This window comes from Theropithecus gelada, chromosome 20 (assembly GCF_003255815.1).
Source record: "Theropithecus gelada isolate Dixy chromosome 20, Tgel_1.0, whole genome shotgun sequence".
Classification (NCBI taxonomy): Eukaryota; Metazoa; Chordata; class Mammalia; order Primates; family Cercopithecidae; genus Theropithecus; species Theropithecus gelada.
Genome location: NC_037688.1, coordinates 34257563 through 34277006, shown reverse-complemented (window position 1 = coordinate 34277006; position 19444 = coordinate 34257563).

Sequence of the window (19444 nt, the reverse complement as noted above, 5' to 3'; positions counted from 1 at the left end):
ACATTCAAAGAGTTAGGTTGTAAAAACTACTAAGAGGTTTGTTTTTTGTTTGCTTGTTTGTTTTTAAATCACATCTCAAAGGGGCAGAGAAAAATTTACAATTATGTTTTCTACAGTAAATGCTATAAAAAAATGGAGACCAGGGCCCTAGAGTCAGGAAGAAACCTATGTAAAGTGTAGTCAAGCTGAGGGTAATTATAATATATTTAAGTCTCTTGGCCAATGTATTTAAGTCTCTTAAAACATACTAAAGCAATCATAAAGAAAGAAGAGTTCTTCAGAAAAACATAATAAGATTATCTATATCAATCTTGTTGATATACACCTATAGATATAGATCTACATATCAATATATGATATCAATATATATAGGTCTAGATATAGATTTATATAGATTTGGGTAAAAATAGAGGGTGAGGGAGATTTACTTAATGGAACTGGTGCATACAGGTGTGTGGACTGGCAAGTCTGAAATTTGCAAGGAAGGCTGGCAGGCTGGAAACCCAGGGAGGAGTTGACAATGCAGCTGGAATCTGAAGGGAGTCTGTTGGCACAATTCCCTGTTCCTCAAAGGTCCTCAGTCTTAAGACCTTCAACTAATGTGATAAGGCCCACCTCCATATGGAGAGTACACTGCTTTACTCAAAATTACTGAATTTAGGGTTAATTTTATCTAAAAAATACCTTCCCAGCAACACCTAGACTGCTGTTTGAATAGACAGCTGCATACCATGGCCTACCCAAGTTGACACATGAAGTTAACCACGATAGGCAGTGAGCCTGGGAGACAAAAGAACCCTGTAAAGGGCTTTATGAAATTCCGATAATGTCTTTCAGGAAAGTGACTATCTCTGAGAAACATTCCTATACCACTGTTATTAAATAAACTAGTTACCTAATGGGGGAAAATCAGAAACTTGACATAAAGGTTCTTGTAAATTTTTATAGTTTCAGAGAAATGGAAACAATCATAATTTTTTCTTATCTGTATAATAAAATCTGTTTTGAAATATGTGAATATCAGAAGAGAACCCTGAGGCAAACAAGATGCAGCTTTTTAAAAAAATGATCCAATTTGGAAGCAGGAAACTATGCTTTCCATGGCCATATAGGTAGGGAGATTCTGACCTTCTGATGATAACTGCATTATTTCCGTAACTGCAGGGGACCCAGAACACGATCTCACAGGTAAAGAGATTTGCAATTTACATTTGCACTGTGATATAGCAAAAATGAAAGGTGGAAACATAGCTTTCCTTAGAGTAGTCTACATGGGAAAACTACAACCCATGATAAAAATTAGATGTAGTTAGCCTTAGAAATGATAACTTTAGATATTGTGTAGTGCTGAGTACTTTGAGAGAGTAGGAGATAGGAGAATAAAATAGAAAGATGCATTCAAGCACTAAATGGAGACGTTAAGAAAGCTTGCAGCAGATGAAGTTATTATTCACCTGATGTGTTGCTATCTCTCAGATCATTTGATATACACCTTACAATGCAAATTGCTTCTTTCTAGATACTCGCTTTTTTCTCTCTCTCTATTCAGCAACTGAAGATACTTTCGGCTGTACACCTCGGGCCCCATTTGCCAACTTCCTAAGTCCTCTACAGGTAAAGTTATTTTAATGCATTCCCACAGGTTCCTCCTTTTTTGGAGTCTTTATTATTCTGCACTAGTCAGCTCTAAAGAGCCTACTAATATAATGGTAACCTCCAAATTGAGGAAATCAGCTAATGTAGGACACAGATTTATGGAAACATATTTTTAGCTATTTAATCATTTCTCAAAAATCAACAATCTGCATAATAGCACTGAATAATTAACTTAGTTGTCAGAGCCCAAACCCTAGTTTTCTTTTTCATACTTCACTCCTTCCTATTTTTAAACTTGTATTTAATACTAAATCTTTCTTTCACAAATTCTGCATTCCTTTTTTATACTCTACTCAGAATACTAAATATTTAGTTTTTTGAGTTTATTATATTATTAAAAGAATAACAGAGAGACAAGATTTCCAAAGGGAGAGTTTATTCAGGAATAGCAGACAATTGCAATCTGGGATACACATGCTACGGTGAACCATGGGCACATTTAAAGGAACTAGGATGCAGGGAAGCTTTTAAAGACAAAAAGGAGAAATCCATGCAAGTTTCTGTGAAACAAAAACCATTGGTTCTTGCAAGAGTTGACATTAGCTCCTTGGCAGAGACAGTCGTTGTTAGGCAAGCATCCTCGTGCAAGTGGCTTATCTGGAATACTACATTTTTAAGGAGTTCCTTGCATAATTCCGATCCTAGGCATATAGGCTGGAAGCTCTTATAAGTCCAATTATAGGCATATGGGCATGAAGTCTCCTTTTTCATGACCTCCCAGCTCCATTTCTTTAGGGCTTCACATAAGTGACTCCATTTTGATATTAGTAACTTGTATAAAAAATGCCTAGTTTTTTATATTGCTAAGATCTTATCAATGGTATGTCATTTCAGAGACTTAATGACAATCCCCAAAAAATAAACTATCACATGAAAATAAATTGTAGGTTTAAACCTGATTTTAAAGCCATGAAACCCAGATAATTTGTTTTGGAATGTATAGCTTACAGTGAAAATCAGGAAACTGCACATTAATATGAGTGGTGCAAGGTCAGGCATAACCAAGTCCATGAACATCTGTTTCTTTCCACAAGGTCAGACCTGTATCAATGCTATTTCAATCATAAAAGCCATGAACTACATGGAATTCCCAAGGAGGCAATTCTGAGTACCATCCATTCACTTGGTTGCCAGAGCTGTGGGCAAACAGGCTCTGCTCAAGAATCACGTAGCTGGGGAGTCACAGGATTTGCAAATTCCTCAATTGCTCCTATAGACAACATTACTATTGTCAATATCTAAGGTTTGTCTTTGAGATATTTTTCAGACTTTTGCATTCTGGTGACCAACTGACTCACTCAGATTCCTAACTCCTACCAAGGAACCAGCTTGACCGGTTCTGTGACTCTCACCCAGAAGCTGACTCACTGCACAAAGACAGATTGGGCATTCCTGTGATTTCATCCCCAACTAAGTAGCAGCACCCATTCCCCAGCCCTCTGCCCACCAAACTATCCTTGATAACCCTGCCACCCCAGGAGCTTTCAGGGAGGCAGACTTGGGGAACGCCTCCTGTCCTTCCCCTTGACTGGCCCTGCGATAGTTAAACTCTTTCTTTGCTGCAATACCTGCTATTCTCAGTACATTGGCTTTTCTGGGCAGTAGCTCTCTGGGAAGATTAATTCATTGGACTGTTATATTCCTACGTTTTTGTTATTACCTTTATGCTTTGCAAATATCTTTGTTATATATATGTAATATGTTCTGTATATTTATACACATATGTGTATATGCATATGGTGTGTGTGTATATACACATAAGCTATTACCAATCCCTTGAGATTACTTTCTTCAGCTGTTGTTCATGTAACTTTTGGATTGAATTGCTTTTGAAATAGACACTCTCCAACTAAATTTTGTTGGGAATAAACACATTTGACAATATTACACTATATTACTTCTGCAAGATCAATCTGCTAGAAATCTTTCTTAAATTATAATTATATAAAGGGAAAATATTCCCTTACAACAGCATTTGTCCAGGATATATTAAATGAAAGCACTATCATTAACATTATTCTAGCCAGCTAGCTTTGTTGAACAATCAGGCTTTGAGTGACTTCCTATAAAACAATAAGAATATAAATTTAGTCTCTGCCCCCATTTCCTGGCACAAAGGCCCGTTGGAATCTCTGCAGTGTTAAGTGTCTTTTTATCTGGAAGTGAGATGACTGAGGCTGCTAGATAGCCTCTGGATGACCGTTGGCAGCCAGGGGAATGTGAATAGAGGGTTGTAACTTTTACTGAAGGTTGAATTGATCATCAATGGTCAATGATGTAATTTATCATGTCTGTGCAATGAAGCCTGCTTAAAAATCCAAAGGATGGGATTGGCAGAGCTTCTAGGCTGCTGAACATGACCACTGCCAGGAGGGTGGCCTGCCCCAACTTCAGGAGGACAGAAGCTCCTGCTCTCAGGATCCTTCTGAACCTCCTCTTATCAACATCTCTTCATCTGGATATTCATTTATGTATTTTCAAATATCCTTTGTAATAAATTGGCAATAGTAAATAATATGTTTCCCTGAGTTCAGTGAGCCATTCTAGCAAATGATTGAACCCAAGAAGGGGGTTACAAGAACCTCCCATTTATAGCTGGTAGGTCAGACGTACTGGAAGCCTGGACTTGCAACTGGAATCTGAAGTAAAGTCTTGTGGGACTAAAACCTTAGCCTATGGGATCTGGCACAAATTCCAGGTAAGCAGTGTCACAACTGAATTGAATTATAGGACACTGAGCTCGTGTGGGGGAACTGGTTAGTGTGGAAGAAACGTACACACATACATCCAGTCACACAAGTGTCCTGTGTTGTGTGTTGAGAATATAGCAGGTGAAAAAAGCTTATTCGTTTTCTCCTACTATACACTCCCCCTCTCCCACCATGTGCTAGACTGCCATTGAACCAAATGAAGACTCTTTTCTCACCAAGAAAAAATGTCATTAGTTTTAACTAATCATACACAGAACTATCACTGCATCCTTCCTATCCCGAGAACTAGCTTTCAATCCTGAATCAGAATGCCCATCATGAAATGCCTTTTTTAATAGCTGAAACCCATGACATTGCCTCTCCTCTAACTACTCAGTGAAATTCTTCACAGGTATGTTCTTAAGGGTGGCATATAAATGAACCCAGACCTAAGAAAAAAAGTTTTGTTTTATACCAGCTTCAGTTGCTTTTGTGGTAACTTTGAAATCTGTGTTTAGGATACTAATTTAATTCCTTATTCATTCAGACCTGAAAATAAACTAATCAGAATAAAGCTGACTTAATCTTAAGCTAAATGTTTTATCAAATATTAACTCCTCTGATTACGAAATTGTTATCGTCATCTTTCTTTTACAATTTCTTAGAATAACTGTCCCATCTTTGATATTTTTAAGTCATAACAAATTCAAAAACAGGATTTTTTCCCTTTATTTTAATCTTCCTTTTACTTTTTGTGCTCATGACTATAATATCTGTACTCTTCAGACAAGGCTTGTTTTTGCGTTTTGCTGTTGTTGTTTGAGTTTTTTAAAAATCCTTTGAAAAACCTTTGTTTCATCCTCCACTGCATAGTGTACGTATCATGAATGTATCCAACTGAGCTTGATTACATGAAACAAAACCTCTAGAACTTGGGAAGTACTTTCTTTTCTACTTACCCCACTCAAAAAAAAAAAGAAAGAAAGAAAGAAAAGAAATCGGAATAATTTTTTTATGGACTTACTGTGGGCTTGCTGAGGACTGTGTGAGAATGTGGTAAATAAACCAAGGATTTAAGTGAAATTTTCTTGGCTGGTAATCCATCCTCTATCCAAATTGGTTGAACACTACAACCATCATTGTTTCCATTTCATTTACTGCTCACAAAAATGAATTCACTTGAATTCAAAGGCTACATGTAGCTCAGAATATTTGCGGTGTAATTTTGCTGGGTTGTAAGACTGATCTCTCCACTTTTTTTGCATTCATATTTTATTACAGAACATTTACACAAGAATATAAAAAAGTAAAGAAAGTTGTTCAGAATTCCATTACAACTTATTTTCACATTTCTTGCCACTCCAACTTCACATGTTAATTTTATACCACTATCATTAATACTTTTTATATGGGTATGTTAGCATAAGCATTTCTGCTATTACCATATTTATTTTATAATAATATTTTGTGGATACCTAATATTATATAAACCTGATTTAGTTTTCTTAATCAATCTTTTATTATGGGAAATTAAAGTTGCTTCTACTTAAATGATTAAAACTAACCTGCAGTTCAATAGATAGGCAAATAGATTTTTCTCTATTGTCATTTTTTTTAGAACAAATGCATTTTATAATATGTAGTGTCATTTCTGGGTCAAATGCTGTATGCTTTTTAAATGACTTTTGTTAATCATGTGTGTGCATTCACATATATGTGTGTATATATATATTTCTTTACCTTTACATAATATACACATATATATTTCCGAATGATTTGAATGTAAGTCACAGACATCACATCCCTTTTTCTACAATAAATTCAGTAACTATTTTCTAAGAATTTGCATTTTCTCTCATGTAATTGCAGTATAATTATCAAAATTAGAGTACATAACAACTATACAATAGTATTATGTATTCTATAGCCCATACTCAAATTTTACTCATTGTCTTAACAATGTCTATCATCATAAATTTTTAGTCACAGTCCAAACCAGAATCACATTTAATTGTCATGTATCTTTATTCTTCTTTAATATAAAACAATTTTCAGACCGTTTTTTGTTTTCCATGACCTCAAGACTTTTGAAGCGCACAAGCCAATTATTTTGTAAAATTTCCTTCAACTTATATTTGCCTTGTGTTTCCTCATGACTAGATGCAGGTTATGCATTTTTACTAGGAAAACTGCATACGTGATGCTGTACTCACTGGACAGCATTATTTTAGGAGACACAAAACGTCAGTTTCTTTCTTTACTAATGATGTGAAGTTGATCTCTTCATTAGGTATTGTATACCAGGTTTCTTCCCTATGAAGTTACCATTTTTTGTGTGTGTGATTAATAAGTATTTGAAGGAGATACTTTGAAATTGTGTAAATATTTTGTTCCTCATTAAAATTTTACCCACTATTATAGCAGCTATTAATGATCCTTGCCTGAATCAATCATTATATGATGGTTACAGGAAGGTGATTTTATAAGAAATCATTAGTTCTGCATTTCCTAGTTTGGTCCTCTGCCACACGTAACAGCTATCTCTTTTCCACCATTAATTTATGTATATCAGTACAGATTCATATTTGTGTATTTTATTCCATAAATATTCTGTTACTCTTATTATTCTGATGCCCAGATTGTCACAGATTTTGCCAGAAGGAGCCCCTTCAAGCTGACACCTGACATGCTCTCATAATATTTTAAGTACTCCCGTAGTTGTGGGCACAAGACATTCCAGGCTTAGCTTCCACTTTTCCTACCCCAACATGGAAATCAGCCATTTCTCCAAGACTCTCCGATTCCTTTAGTGGGTCATGGTTTATGGAAACCAAGGTCCAGGCACTAGGTGTGCTCATCACAGGATGCTGATGCTTCTAGCTCTTATCTTGGATTAGAATCCAAGAACTATACATATGAATATAAGTAGCAAATACATTGATCTATCATCCATATGTTAAAAGACATGAGTCCATACCAATTTCTCATGTTTTAATCTCAACATGACTGGTTATAATGTTTTCTTTCCACTTACTAAGAATTAAATTACAAGACTGGGCGTGGTGGCTCATGCTTGTAACCCCAGCACTTTCGGAGGCCCATGCTTGTAATCCCAGCACTTTCGGAGGCTGAGGCAGGTAGCTCAGGAGGTCAGGAGATCGAGACCATCCTGGCTAACATGGTGCAACCCTGTCTCTATTAAAAATACAAAAATTAGCCGGGCGTGGTGGTGGGAGCCTGTAGTCCCAGCTACTCGTGAGGCTGAGGCAGGAGAAAGGCATAAACATGGGAGGCAGAGCTTGCAGTGAGCCAAGATCAAGCCAGTGCACTCCAGCCTGGGCAACAGAGCGAAATTCTGACTCAAAAAAAAAAGAATTAAACTATAATTTCTATCCATTGTTGGCATGCTCTAATTAATTACTTAGCCTGTATTTATTTTTCAATATGTGAAATCATTACACATCCAGAAAAATACCTGTTTCCAAAACTCCAGGGTACCTTCTTGTCATACTTTATTTAATAAGTTTCTTTACAACTTGTTGCAATATTTATATCTACTTCTAAGCATGACAAATTCCTCTTTAATATGACAGTATTTAAAAATCCCACTTGTTTTTATAATATATTCCTTTACATTTTTAATGTGTAAAAAGATTTATATGTTTTACTGGAAACTGAATCACAGATTAATAATAGGAAGTTTGCAGCATAAAGGTGAAATTATTAAGAACACAAAACATAATAAAAGAAATTGGCTTTCAGAATGGTGGGGCCCAGCACACTCTCTAACAAAACAATCATTGAACTGGAGGAAATTATTAAAAACCCCCTAAGGTATCTGGAAATTGTCCTAAAGTTATACAGAGAATGAAGAAAGATCTGCTCAAGAAAATCTACTAAATAGTGGTAAGAACAGTGAAAACCTATGGCATTTGACCAGCAACCTACTCCCTCCCCAGTCCCTAAGCTCAGGGTGATGGAAGTTTTACTGTGTGTCCTGTAGCTGGAAATACAGTCTCTTCTTTCTCAGATCACAAGTTAGGACTGCAGTTCATCCCTAAAAAGGTAGGTCATTAACAATTCTCATTTCCCTTAGGTCTTTGTTGCCCAAGCTCTACTCTTGAAGGCGTGGCTGACAGGGAAGCCCTCCTTCTCCTACATAGAATAGGAGCTCTACTCCAAGCACAGGAGACCAAGAATGCTTGGCACTAATTGTCCTAGCCCTGGCTTACTCTTGAGAGAGACAGAAGTTGTATGCTGGAGAAGAAAGCCATGAAGCCTAGATGCTGCCAACCTCCCAGCACCTGCTTTCAGAGCAAGGTGTCACACTGGAAGCAGTACTCACACATCCATTCATTCTGTATCCAGGAGGAGCTCTTGCCTGATAGGATGGACTTTGCAGAAGAATATGGAAAAGTCTATGCCTAAGGACACTGTCAAAACAACAGAGATTCTGGTGGAGAATGATTAAGGGGCAGTGTACAGCTCCATGATAATTGTAGTAACAAATAAAAGGGCAGAGCACCTGGATGTTTAACAGAGAGAACCAAGGAAAGAGAAAGCCAGTAAGAGCCATCCTGGATTCTCAGTCATCCCTGGGGGTTGGGAAAGCTGTATACAGTGCTAAGATGCACCCACTTAGGAGCAATCATAACACAGGGTGATACAGACTTAAAATCATTCAACAAGTCACGTGGAGATCCAGCCACAAAGGGCGGAAGTCTCACTGTCACTAGGGGGTTAAGCGTAACTTCTGACCCAAACCCTGGGCAAACAGGAGCAACCATGACTCAGATGAAACTCAAAGGAAACTGGGCTTTAAAATAAAATCAGAACAATCTCTGGCAGTCTGAAATGCTGTGTGCATGCCCAAAGCTATATCCTTGTAGGAGGGATTGCAGGGGGAATGCCAAGCTATGAGTCCCTGGCTGAACATGAGGGCAAGAACCTAAACTTTATGAACCGTAATCACAGCCTCCAAGCCTCGATCTCATCAAATGGTAAAGGCCAAAGTCTAGTGAGCTAAGAGGGCTTAAGCACAACATCTGACCAAAATGTAGCTTATGCTAACCCAGGGTAATGCCCACACAGCACCGGACATGGTGCAGAGACATCTGTCTATCCACATACAAAGTAATGAGGTTGGGCCCTTAACTCATACCTTAAACAAAATTAACTCAAAATAAATTATGAAACAAGCACACAAGTTACAAGTGTTAAAAATTCAGAAGAAAACATAGGAGTAAATCTTTGTGGCCTTGGGTTATGGAATAGTTCCTCAGATATGACACAAATACCACAAGTGACAAAAGAAGAGATAAATAAATGATCCCATCAAAATTAAAAACGTGCTACAAATGATACCATCAAAAAGGTGAAAATATAGTCCATAGAATAGGAAAACATATTTGCAAATTATATTTCTGATAAAAAAGTGTGTATATATACACAGATACAAATACACACATAAGTACTTGTATATATTTAAGTCCCTTATCAGATATATAAATTGCAAATATTTTTAGTACACACATAGAAAAGCGTATGAATATAAATCACACTTATAAATGAATAATAAAAAGACAACTCAATTTTAAAAGCAATAAATGATGTACCTAAATAGACGTTTCTCCAAAAGGATATACAAATCCTCAATAAGCATATTAAAATTCTCAACACTCAACATCATCAGACATTAGAGAACTGCAAATCAAAACCAAAATATGACTTCATACTCACAGGTATGACTATAGTAAAACAGAAAGACAAAAATAATGTCAGACAGGTCATGGAGAAATTAAAACTCTCATTCGTTTTTGGTAGGAATATATAATGGTGCAGCCTCTTGGAAAAATAACTCGACAGTTCCTCAATGCTAAACACAGGAATATCATATGGTTCAGCAATTCCACTCCCAGGTATATATTCAAGGTAATTAAAACATACGACCTCACAAAAACATACATACAAATGTTCATGTAAGCATTACTTACAATATTTCAAAAGTTCGAACAATCCAAATATCTGTAAACTGATGAGTGTGTAAATAAAATGTCACAGATCCATGCAAGGAAAATATTTGGTTATAAAAAGGAACGAAGTGGTGATACATGCTACAACATGAATGAACCTTTAAAACACCATACTAAGTGAAGGAAGCCAGTCACAATAGCCTACATATTACAAAATTCTGTTTACATGAGATGTTCAAAATAGATCGATAGAGTCAGAAAGCAGATTATTGTGTGCCCAGGCTGTGGGTGGTATGGGGAAATGACTGTTAATGGTTAAATGGTTACCTAGGGGCAATTAACATGTTCTAAACTTAGATTTTGGTGATAATAATTCCCTAACTCTGTGAATATACTAATAGTCATCAAATTGTATACTTTAAAGAGGAAAATTTTATTCTATGTTAAGATCAATAAAGAGGTTTAACATTAAAAATAACAAGAAACTGTACTTTTTTATATTGCTTAGCAAAATTTCACAAATTTATTAGCTTAAAACAACACACATTTCATGTAATGATACATGTGTGCATTATGGAAAAATTAGGTTGAACTAACATATTCATTATCTCACATACTTATTATTACTTTACGGTCACAACATTTCACAAATATATACAATTATTACTTGTCAGTTTATAATACAATTAAATTTTTAATAAAACAACATAAATTTATTATCTCACAGTTTCCATGGGTCAGGAGTCTGGAAACAACTTAGTGGGTCCTCTGCACAGGGTCTCAAAAGATTGTAATCCAGACGTAGACTGGGATGAATGACCTATCTGGTGGCTGAATTCACTTCCCTGTGCTTGGAAGACTGAGGTCTCCCTTTTTTGGCTGTCAGCCAGGGTTGCACTACCCTCTAAAGGCTGGCCACAGTCCTTTGTCACATAGCCCTTTCACAGCATGACCACAAAATTGTGAAGGCTGCCAGTAGAATCTCTTTTAAGATTTTCCTCTGATTAAGTCTGGCCCACCCAGTGTCATCTTCCTTTTGTTTGGTTATTTTTTTATTTATTTTTTGAGATGGAGTCTCACTCTGTCACCCAGGCTGGAATGCAATGGCAGGATCTTGGCTCACTGCAACCTCTGTCTCCTAGGTTCAAGCGATTCTCCTGCCTCGGCCTCCTGAGTAGTTAGGATTACAGGCATGTGCCACCATGCCTGACTAATTTTTGTATTTTCAGTAGAGACAAGGTTTTACCATGTTAGCCAGGCTGGTCTCAAACTCCTGACGTCAAATGATCCAACTGCCTTGGCCGCCCAAAGTGTTGGGATTACAGGTGTGAGCCACTGTGCCCGGCCTCATCTTCCAACTGATGTGGGGCCTTAATTACATCTGACAAGTCCCTTTATCTTTGCCATATTCCATTGGCTAGAACCAAATCACAGGTCCTGCCTATGCTGAAGGAGTGGGAATTATAAAGGTCATGAACACTAGGCGGCACAAGCTCCTAAGTGTCAAGGCCCAACTACTACAGAGAATACAGAAAAATAGAAATTGAGTGTCACATCAAATGCAGTATTGTTCTTGAGTCTTCCTGCTGTGAATTTTTGGGCAAAGAAGGTGATAAAATACATTCACCCAGGGGACTATAGGAAATTGCAATATCCAATATGAGTAGCCCCTAGGCTTAGGATGTAGCAAAATGTTTAAATATGGATTTTGTTATGAAGATGATGCAAATGTCTGAAAATCAGTGTCTCCGGTGTGAAAAATTCTGGGTAACTACTGAATGAAATCAATATGTTGCCAGAAGGAATCACAAATATAGAAGAAAAATTAGCAGAATTATTAAAAACAATGAACAAAGATGGCTCGTTTAGGAGTAAGGAAACCCAATAAATTAAGCATGCAAAAAATTATTTGAGGCTTTTTTAGAAATCCACTTAATCTGAGAAAATTTGTTAAAGGGATGTGCCATACATACGCTAAACCAGTTTGGGATCTAAAAGAAATAATTCATCAAAAAAGCATGACCTGGGCAGGCGTGGTGGCTCATGACTGTAATCTCAACACCGGGAGGTTGAGACAGGAGAATCACTTGAGCCCAGGAGTTCAAGACCATCCTGGGCAACATACATAGTGAGACCTTATCTTTAATTTTTTTTTTTTTTTAATTAGCTGTACTCGGTGCGTGCCTGTAGTCCCAGCTACCCAAGAGGCAGAGGTGGGAGGATGCCTTGAGCCCAGGAGGACGTGGCCGCAATGAGATATAATTGTACCATTCCACTCCAGCCTGAGTGACAAAGCAAGACTGTCTCTAAAAAAATAAAAATAAAAAGCATGGCCTTATGAAAAGAATTTGTCCAAGTATGCACTTAATTGTGCTAATAAACACACATTCACAACCTAAAAAAATTAAAAGCTGTCTTTTTAATCCATTTAGAAGTTGGAACACTGGGTGAAGGTCATACTGTTGCAATATGAGTCCGACTTCCTTCATTAACAAAAGCCTTCTGAGTTTTGTCTTTCACTAATTGATGATACACAGCAGTTGCTTCTTACAACCCTATGTGTCCCATACAGTCTCTATGCTCTTTTACTGCTATTTCAGGCCATAGTTTGACCAAATATTTTCATCACAGAATAAAATGAATAACCACTCTTAGAGCCTTTAATATCAGTTCACTTTCAGTCTGACAATTAACTATTACGCGGTTACATATATCTGTTTTCATTACGGCAGTCCCTTTTTCCAGGTATCATTACCTGTAACAGTTAGGATGCAACAGGTGTGATAATAAATAACCCCAAGTCTCAGTGCTTAGAACAAGAGTTATACTTTCCCCTATCACAGGCAGCAGGTGGGCTCTGCACTTCACAGTGACCCAGGGATACAGGCTGATGGGACAACCATCATTTAAAACATTCACAAAGGGGAAAAGATCTCTGGAGGATCTCAAACCAGCAATTAAATGCTCTGACCAAAGAGTCACTGGTCACTTCTGCTTACAGGTCATCGTAAGTCACATGACTTCAATAAACTACGAGTTTCAGGAAATGCAATCATTTTTACGCATTGAAAGCAAAGAGCCAAGAATATTTTGTGAACAGTATTAGTGATTATCACAAAAATAGTCACCAGGATTTCAGAAATGATTATTAAAACGGGAAACATTTTTTTTCTCTAAAAGCAAAGAGTATTGGGCAAAAATGTATGCAGATGTCCATGGCATGAGAAAAATGCTATATGAAATATGCTGAAAATACAGTGAAACCTAAGTGACACAATATGGTGGAACAAATATATTTCTATTTCAATTTCAACGTATTATGTCTGCTAGTCCCTCTGCTGGACAGATCATACTAGAACCATACCTTACATCATTTAGCAACATTTTCTTCAAGTGTCAAGATTAATTATAACATTTTCCTTTCATGTAACTGAAATACCAGCTACCTCAAGTTTGCTATGCCTGGCACACAGAGAATTAGCAAATAATATAGTTAAAAGGATTTTAGAGTCATTTAGCAGTGTAACTCTAAACATAATTGATTTTATTAACTGAGCTGCAGACTGCAAAAGGCAAAAATCAGCAGAATTACAAGTCACTACCAGGTGGTAATGTTGGGGTTAAAAATCAGGCAGTGTAGTGCCAACATGAATGCTTTTGGTTATATACTCACTTCCTTTGTACACTACACTCAAATGCAATGATTAATTACAAAATGTAATTTTAAAAACCACTCTCCTTTATAACAACAAAAGAAAAATACTGTGAGGTAACTAGAAACAAAAGTTTAAACTATTACCTATATTTTAATGGAGCATGGTATTAATACGACACAGGCAAAGAGACAAGATAAGAGAATATTGAGCACAGACACATACTCAGGTGTGCCTGGAAACCTGGCTTGTGAAAAAGGGAGGCATTACAAATCACTGAGAAATTATGGCTTTTATTAAATGCTAATGGGAAAATTGAACATCCATAGGAAAAATACATCCCATGCTCACATCACATAGCAAAGTCAAGCTCAAATATACTAAACATCCCAATGAGTAAAGCTTATCTAAAATGTCTAGAAAATATATAGGTAATTATTCTTGGGGTATCAGGGTAAAGAAGACTCTCTTAAACAAAGCTGCACAATCAAACAGGAAATACTGCTACACCTACGCAATAAAATAAATCATAAACAGATTCAAAACACAAGACACAGGCAAGGAGTATCTTTATAGCTTATTCAGGCAGCCAGTATAAAGAAATCCTAAAAATCAATACTGCACAAAATATGTATGAGCAATCACCTGAAACGCAATAAACACATGGAAAGAAAATGTTCAGCCTCACTGGTAATCAGGAAAAATGCAAATTAAAGCCAATATTTCAGTCTTACACAGGAGAAACAGTAGTATATTTTGAGGAAATTGATCTTAAGAAGGGACCAACATATTGTGTTGTTAATGGTTAATATGACGAGAGAGATAAATACATATTGTGCTTTGATATTATTTGCAGGCTCTTTTTTGGGGGCTTCCTTCACGACATCAATTTTTACCATAAATAGTTCAGGGACAGACAGCAAAGGGGATATAATCAAAGCATGCCAAAAAATAATGTGTGCTGCAGTCTTGAAAGAATTTAGAGGCTTGCAGCATCATTGAGCTGACAGCCCAGTAGAAAGCACACACCTACACAAGAAATGTAGCCTGAAGTAAAGCCACTCTTGGCATATAATTTATCAGGGTGCTAATTAGATGAACAACAACAAGAAACACGCCAAGAAGATACTTTTGGAGGTTATTAAAATGCAGAATGGAGAATATACAATGCTAAATATCCCCATTTGAAGTCAATATGTTTAGTTATACATCGCAATAACGACCTCCAACTCCCAATGTATGGGCTTACACAATAATTTAGTGTTATTAGTCATAGTAACAAGAGTTGGCTGGACTTAGCTAGGTAGTATGCATTTGAGGTCTCTTATACAGTTGCCATTAGATGGTGGCTGGTGCTCAAGACTCACTTGTCAGGTACAAGTGAGTGGCTGGAACAGCTACAGGGTGATCAGGAATCTTCTCTCTCCAGGTAGGCTTTCCTTAAGGCTAGTGTGTAGTTCATAGCATGATGGTCTCATGGTTATCAGACTTCTTACATGACCCAGTTTTCCCTGGGCAAGCATAGGAAGCTGCCACCTTCCTATGACTTGTTTCCAAAATCCCAGATCAATTCCATTGCATTCTACTGATCAAGTCAGTCGTTAAGAGCAGCCCAGACTCAAGAGGTCTGGAAGTGGATTAGACTTCATCTCGTGATGGAAGCAGCTGCGTGGAGGTGCAAGGAAGGAGTAACAGGTGCCTATCTTTGGGTATTACCCACCACACAAGATGATTTCAACATTTCTTCACTCTTTACAGTGTGTTACCAAAATGATTACGAAAGATGCCTTCATGTATTAACATTGTATGTGAATGGATCAAGCTTGTATCTCTAGGCACAGCATGGACACAGGCCAGAACCAACAGAAGTCTTCACCATAAGTGCCAGCAAGAGAAAGAGGCTGTGCTATCTCCATGTTCGTAAAATAACATCCTATAGCAGATCTCACCACCTGGCTGTTTTCAGGATCTACTGGAATCACTGATGTCAATCAAACCAGACCTATGGACTCAGATCAATTGCGTGGAATCAGATTGATTAAATGATCTTCTAAAAATACCACAGGTCTGAAGAAGCTTTATCCTTAGTATTATTCCACTCATGTAGCCCTTACTTTCCTTAAAGTCAGATAAAATTTGTTTATTTTACTGAAAAGCAATTAATAGGTCAGAATGTGTAAGTATTTCATTCTGATAGTTAGTATTATTATTTCTTTCTTTTTCACATTGTCTTACAAGTGAATAACTAAGATTTCCAGCTAATACTATGTGGTGTTAGCTTCTATCATCAATAATTAATTGAACTGATTTTCTTGATCATGGTATTATATAATTTCCTGTTTAAACTTCTCCTCACCCTACCACAAATAATCTTCAAAATCAATTTCAGAATTTTTTGTTTGAATAAAAACTATCTTATAATTTGTCAGTCACTAGATGTATTTACTTTTTTAAAGTATTTTCTAAATACTATAAGTAAAATGATCATTCTTATAAGTATTCATAATTTCAATTAATTAAAGTCTTTTTGTTCTCAGAACCTTTCACTTTCTCAGGAAATTCAAGTATTATACCAGAAGTTTAGCCAAACAATTTAATTTGTATACATCCCCATCTTCTGGCTCCAACTTCTGTCACTAGGAAATTCTGAGTTCAAAATCATTTTTATTGCTTGATTTATTTTTTGCTATTAATCAAGGATCTCTTTTCTACATTATAAAAGGTTATGCTGTAATTCTTTCCTGATAATGGTTGCTATCTAGTTCTATCTTCTAATTCCTGCCTCTTTTGCCTAAAGCTTCATATCTCAAATGCTAAAATAATATCCAAAGTGTCAAAGTGCCATTTAATACTTTGCTCTATTCCTGGCATTAATAAAACTAGAATGATCACATCAGTCTCTTCATGTGTCTATATAATTCAAAGCAATTTCTCAAAGCAAACTAATGAACTAAAGAAATAATAAATCTCACTGCTCAATCTTTTACCTATATTTTAAAAAGTGTTAGCCAGCATTTTTTTCCTAATCTTATGGTGTCCAATTATTTTCTAAAATGGTCATATAAATAAAAAGTCCCATAAGCAGTGAATAAGAATTCCTGTTACTTCACATCCTCATAAATACTTAATATTGCCCAATTTAAAAAATCCTATTCTAGTATTAACTATGAGGAACAGAAATTCTCACGTATTGTAGTTTAATTTACCAATTATTACCTTTATTATTTTCATTCTTTATATGTTAAAAGAAATATGTATTTTAATGAAATTCAGGGAAAAATTGATATCTAAAGTATCAAGAATTTTGCACTGTTGGTTTTGCAAGTGTCCTTAAATGCTTATTTGCATATTACTATTATATTTGGTTGTTAATAACACTATAAGAAGTTGAATATCTAAGGATCATTCCAAATAACTCGAATCACTCGATCTACCCATGCCATCCATAGATCAATCAATTCGTATGAGAACTATCCTGAAAGGTGCAAAGGTAATTCTGCATCATGGAAAAAATAATAATAATTTACCTTTGCATTACATACAAGTGTTTTTGTTTTGTTTTGGTTTGGTTTCTTTCACAAAAAGTACAGTAGTTTACTTTTAGAAATTTGCATTTAGGGAGTATCTTGTTCTCAAAAGTGATGGAAGTTGTCATAGAAACAACCATAACTACAAGAGATACATTTATCAGAGAGAAAAATATTTACCCTGATCCACTTTTTCCTTGTTACGAAGGAAATAAGTCATTCCCCAGGAGTGAGTTTTCTCTTTCAGGAATATGCAGAGGATACTGACCTTCTCCGTTTTGCACTCCCAGGAGTCCTTTTTTTCAGGCATCATGAGGCTTAATTTGTCAGAGACCTGCATCCTAAACTTGTTTCTGAAGACTAGAATGTTTCCTCACAAGACTTTGAATCACTTGGGGAAAATGTCAGAATGAGATTTTAGAAATTATGTGACTGAACAGAACAGGCTGTTATTTGTGTTTGAGGAGGAAAAAAACACCCATGGTATTTCCCAAGGCAAGTAATTATCTTCAATAATATTTATCCTTGGTGTATTCAGAGTTAACAGAAAAATCACAGGAGTAGAAGACGAAGAGACATTTGTAAATACCTCATTTATTTTTCCCTGCCTGAAACTGTACCTGTTATTTCTCTAACAAAATAATGCCTCTTCCTTTCCTGGCAATACTTTATGTTGTTAACCTCTTCATAATCCTAACTCTATAACTTTGTCTTCATGATCCCTTTATAAATATCTTAACAGTTGTGTCCAATGCTTACAAAAATAGATATAAATTTTAAAAACTCTATTATGATTTGTAATAAATTAATTATAAGATAGTCATATGCTATAATGCATTCATATATTATCACTAAAAATAAATATATTTTAATATTTTAAATCCTTTTATTAGTATTTTATTTTTAATTTTGAATTTCAACTTCTACTACTGATTAATGGCTACATGTGCAGGTTTGTTACATGGGTAAATTGAGTGACGCCGAGGCTGGGGGTACTAATGATTCTATCACACAGGCAGGAGGCACAGCGCCCAACAGGCAGCTCTTGAGCCCACCCTCCCTTCCCCATCTACTGATACACAGTGTCTGTTGTTCGCATCTTTATTTTATGTGTATTCAATGTTTAGCTCCCATTTATATGTGAGAATATGTGGTATTTGGTTTTCTGCTCTTGTGCTAGGTTACTTAAGATAATCACCTCCAGCTCCATTCATGTTGCTGCAAAGGACATGATTCCATTCATTTTTTGGCTGCACCGTATTCAGTGAGGTGTATGTACCACATTTTCTTTAATCAATCCATTGTTGACGGGCAGTTAGGCTGATTCCATGTCTTTGTTATTGTGAACAGCACTGCAATGAATATATGGGTGCGTGTGTCTTTTGACAGAGTAAGTTAGTTTCCTATGGATATATACACGTAGTAGTGGGATGGTTGGGTCAAATGGTAGTTCTGTTTTAAGTTCTTTGAGAAGTCTCCAACTACTTTACACAGTGGCTGAACTAGTTTGCATTCCCACCAACAGTGTATAAGTGTTCCCATTTCTCCACAACCTTGCCAACATTTGTTGTTTCTTGGCATTTTAGTAATCGCCATTCAGACTGGTGTGAGACGGTATCTCATTGTCATTTACATCTGCGTTTCTCCAATGATTAGTGATGTTGAGCCTTTTTTCATATGCTTTTTGGCCACATGTATGTCTTCTTTTGAGAAGCATCTGTTCATGTCCTTTGCCCTAAATGCAGATATTTTAAAAGTATTGAGCATATTTTATATATTTTCCCTGGTATTTAAATATTGAATAATTTATCCTAGTTTCTTCCAAAAATGATTTCCAGCAACTTTCAAAATACATGGAGTAGTGTGACTAAAGTTAAGAAAAATTTATTTTACTCAGGTAACAGACACACTAAATACCTTAACTTCATCACTACACATTATATACT